We start from the raw sequence: 5,000 nt of genomic DNA on the forward strand, positions 1-5,000 counted from the left end.
AAATGTATAATTAGGCAAATTTAGCGACTGGGAACTGGCAACCAAATCAGGGGAACGTAAAAATAATTACTTAAAACATTGAAGGAAGGTTTGAATAAAACATCAAATATAAATTTCAAGGGAGCAGGGTAAGGGGGAAGCTAAAGAAGATTAAAATGGATTGGAATTTGGGTTTTTGAAAACTGTAGAACCTAACAGTTTTATCTTTGTTGATTGAAACTTAAATTCTGTATGCTCGACAGACATTTTTTGTCACGAATTCTTACTTATTCTTACTCTATATTTGCTTCATAACTCATTCCATTTTGAATCTCAGAGGCAGATAAGAAAACTAAAACCTTCTTTATTCTTAAAAAATTCAAGATGCATCATTTCTGACTTGCTTTCTCGGTATACAAGGAAAAAATAGAGGGCACTATAGGTCGATCAGACCACAAACAAAATAATTTATTACACCCTTGCAGCAAGCTAATATTCCTATTGCCTTGCAACGTCCCTCTTTACAACCAGTTGAGAAGGAAAAATGAATCCCATTAGAAATAAGTTAAAGAGAGATGGATTATTTGCGTGGGTGCGTCAGTCACAACTGAATGACCGCGATCACTTAATTCAGTTTAATTCAGAAATATACATAACATAAATACTGACAGAGTTGGGGTTAGCTTTAACCAAAGTACAGAGGAAGCAACAGGAAGCAAGTAAAAAGTAATCAACGAATGATATAAGAAATTAATCATATATTGAAACGCGGATATGAAGTCAAGTGAAGCTATGATCCTCGCTTTTATGAAGGCAATTTTAGCAATTGCGTGGAGTCGGTAGAGAAGCCTGAAAATTCAAGTCTTCAAGGAGGTAACGGGTTCAAACCCCGATGAAGTCTTGAATTTTCAGGCTCCTCTTCCGACTGTTACGGAATTGCTAAAATTGCGTTCATAACTGCCGGCGAGGATCATATGTTCACTCAAAAAGTAATCAGAACTGGTTTATTAAGCATAAAATGACTTTGTTATCGGACAATGTTGAGAAACATCGAGCATTTCAATTACTACTGTCGTTCCAAATGGATGCGGACTGGTCCATGTGAGGCCAAAAAACGACCCTGCCGAATTACGATTGTCATGGTTACAACATTCTCAAGCAACTCCAATTAGAAAGTTATTAGGAGAGGTATTTCAATGACAAATAAAACATAAAGAACACCAAGTCATTTTATACTCGATGAAACTGTGCAAATTATGAGGCAGTTCTTTACGGAACGATGACTGTTTATATCCTAATAACATAGAGGGCAAAATTACTGGATACTGATTGGTCAATGAAGAGGGTGTTTTTTCTTAATTTTGCTTGCTTCTGGGACGTATAAACATTTTTATGCTGGCCAGTCTAGAGACAAGATAGAAAAAAAAAACAGTTAACAAAGCATCTCCTGTTTTTTCAATAAGTTGCTCCATAAGAAGAAATAAAAAATTTGGAGACAGCAGGAAGGCTGGCAGCCGCCTTTGAGCTTTTCATAATTGCCCAGTAAAAAAATCTGTCAATCATTCGACCCATGGGAATGAAACTTGCAGATTTTACTCTGTTTGTTGTTTAAGAGTAATACATAAAGCAGTAGTTAACCTAGCAACCTTTGTGGCTTTCTTAATTGATGTTGATAGAAGAATCCTCCATACAAGAAGGGGTTTCTCTCCACTAACTAAAACATTCACTAATTAGCAGGTAGTTTCAGGGGAATATTGTGTGTGTGAATGGTGAGTTGAGGAAAAATCATAGACAAAAGTTAGGGTTAGTCTGTAAAATGAGGGGGAGAAATTTACAAAGCAAACTCTCAACCCGAAAATAAGTTCAAGAAATGAAACAAACTCTGTGTGAAATTAAAAGCCTTAATCTCAGAAACAGCCAGATAGTACATGTACGTTGGAGGGATTAATAAATATTTGACCATGAAAATTATTCGTTCTTAAAAATGGGAATAATAAAGATGAAAAATCTTTACACTAAAATCTTCGTTCTTAAAAAATATATGGAAAAAATTAAAGAAATCCCATGGACTATGAAAGACAGGTTCCACGAGGCAAATCCAAAAATTCCGAAGATAAAGATAAACTGAATGCGACAGCATTAGGCTCGTAACTGGCTGCGAATCTTCAGGGGTAGAGCGCAACCGAGCAAGGGGGTTTCTAGTCCAGCGCCAGACCTCTACCCGACTTACTCGTGCCGAGTCAAGAAAGGAAAAAGAGAAGAACAACAAGCCGCAACTCTGGACAAAAACCAGCACTAAAAACCATGGACAGACTAACACGAATAAAGCTTCCAAGTCGATTAACCAAAAATGGAACGTAACTCTTACCAAAAACACAACTAATCATGTGTCTCATGGAAGTTCTGAAGCAAAATTATAGTTTAAAATAAAGAAAGAAAAGAAAAGCTGGCAAAAATTTCCCTTTGCTCCAAAATTTTGCGAAGTATCCTGTAAACAGCAGCCTTGATTGCGACAAAAGAATTCAAATACGACCCAAACTGTACACATGGCCTGGGTAAGAGGTGTGAGAAGGAGTAGATCTGGGAACCAGTATAACAAAACATGGATCGTGGAATGCCCAAAGCAATTACAAATACTAGTACGAAATAAGGAGGTTAAAGAAGGGGCAATGACCCAGAAAAAATGGAAGCATAAGTGAGATTGTGTAGCTTCTGATCCAGGGTGTATTGCGGCAGTAAAATCATTCGTTCTTTTGGATGGAGCCAGGAAAAGATGCCGTCAAGCATGTATAAATCATTCGTTCCTTGGATGAATCCTGGAAAAAAAATCCGATCAGGTGTCCAGATTAATTAATCGTTCTTTTGGATAGAATGTGGGAAAAAAAAAAAACCTATCAGTGGATCTAGGAAAAAAATCCCCTACATTTTAAAGCTAAAAAACTGAAAAATGACATCGCTCTACGTAATCCCATAAAAATATAAAATAAAATTAAATAAATTCAGAACCTATGGAATCAAAGTAATAATAATGATAATAAACCATCAAAGCTGCCTCTGAGTTAGTATTAAGTTAGTGAGTTAGAAAAATAAAATCCAAATTGTATCTGTGTGCATAGTAATGAGAAGTGTGAACACCAAGGCCAATAAAGTGTTATACTAGGACCAAGGATGTATCCCTGCTGGTAGATACAATATAGGTTGGTTGTTTAATAGTAATACATAAAGCAGCAGTTAACCTAGCAACCTTTGTGGCTTTCCTAATTGGTGTTGATAGAAGACTCCTCCTTACAAGAAGGAGTTTGAAAGATTTAAATGAAATACATCATATAATTGCACTGCGGGTATGAAATCAAATGAAACCATGTTGCCTCGCAGTGATGAGCGCAAATTTCTATTGCGTCGAGAAGTTGTGAACTCAGAAGTGACAAGCTCCCAACGTCAGTGGATTCATAGCTCAGTTGGTTAGAGAATCGCACCGGTATCGCGAGGTCGCGGGTTCAAATCCCGTTGAAGTCCTGAAAAATTTTCAGGCTTCTTGACGCAATAGAAATTTGCGCTCATCACTGCGAGGCACCATGGTTTCATTTAAGAAGGAGTTTCGCTCCACTAACTAAAACATTCACTAATTAGCAGGTAGTTTCAGGGGAATATTGTGTGTGTGAATGGTGAGTTGAGAAAAAATCATAGACAAAAGTTAGGGTTAGTCTGTGAAATGAGGGGGAGAAATTTACAAAGCAAACTCTCAACCCCAAAATAAGGTTAACAAATGAAACAAACTCTGTGTGAAATTAAAAACCTTAATCTCAAAAACAGCCAGATAGTACATATACGAAAAACTAAATCACGTAGGAGGGATTAATAAATATATGACCATGAAAATTATTCGTTCTTAAAAATGGGAATAATAAAGATGAAAAATCTTTACACTAAAATCTTCGTTCTTAAAAAATATATCGGAAAAACAAAGAAAGAAATCCTAAGGAAAAAGACAAGCTGACTGCGAGACCATTAGGCTCGTAAATGGCTGCGAATCTTCAGGGGTAGAGCGCAACTGAGCAAGGGGGTTTCTAGTCCAGCGCCGGACGTCTACTAGACTCAAATGAAATATGAGGAAAATTAATGCAAATTAATGAAGATCGAGATCAAATGACTGTCATCCAATAATTAATTGCTTCATTGCTAAAAAAACCGATTACCTCGCGCGAGGTTCAAAGTTTTTTAAATTTCTTTACTTTTATGTTGTTAATGGCAAATAAAAATGAATGAATGAATGAAACGGATGGAACATGCTCTTTATGTCCGTCATGAAGGACATAATGGACCTGTGACCTCGCGGTATCGCGAGGTCACGGGTTCAAACCCCGTTCAAGTCCTGAATTTTTCAGGCTTCTCAATATGCAGGAGTCCCTGCTAGACTCAGTAGTAAGGGGAAAATGTGAAATTACCTTGCAATGTCTTCGTTCGTTGGAACTGGTTCAGCAACAAAAATGGATCCGGCTACACATAAATAAAGGGATAGGCAATAATGATAGATTTTTTGCGTGCGTCAGTCAGCACTGAATTACAAAATGAAAACATAGAAGGAACACTGGCATAACTTAAATTGAGACAAGACGGCAGGTGTGCGTTATCCGGTCGGATGCAACAGCTGATGCCTTCATATGGATATGAAACTCGTCAAAGAAAACTTGTTGTTCGTGCACACGACCAAATGAAAACTGTCAATGACACTTGGCTAGGAAACCGTGCTCGTGTGTAACTAGCTTTATTACTTGACGGAGTTATGAAAGTCAGTCTCAGTCTCTCGATAAATAACTCAAAAGGTTGAACTTTCCTATCTACAAATCATTCGACCTTTATCAACACGTTTGATAAAACCAAATTTACCTGTTTCACTCTCCCACTGATGCAGCACCACAGTTTCTTTAGAAACTAGAAATTCGTGTATCACGAGTTAGGAGAAGCATTTGAATGACAAATGAAATAAGAGGAATGTTAATGCAAATTAATGAAGCAGTTCA

At 37.1% G+C, this 5,000-nt stretch overlaps 2 protein-coding genes across 9 annotated transcripts in view; both read right to left on the bottom strand.

Moving 5' to 3' along the window:
* The window catches only part of LOC137973057 (tetratricopeptide repeat protein 28-like), a 178,050-nt gene that overhangs the window by 87,624 nt on the left and 85,426 nt on the right, over positions 1-5,000 (bottom strand). The window lies entirely within an intron of this gene.
* LOC137973058 (tetratricopeptide repeat protein 28-like) overlaps positions 1-5,000 on the bottom strand; it is a 77,988-nt gene that overhangs the window by 51,804 nt on the left and 21,184 nt on the right. The window lies entirely within an intron of this gene.

Source organism: Montipora foliosa, chromosome 10, assembly GCF_036669935.1.
Source record: "Montipora foliosa isolate CH-2021 chromosome 10, ASM3666993v2, whole genome shotgun sequence".
Lineage (NCBI taxonomy): Eukaryota > Metazoa > Cnidaria > Anthozoa > Scleractinia > Acroporidae > Montipora > Montipora foliosa.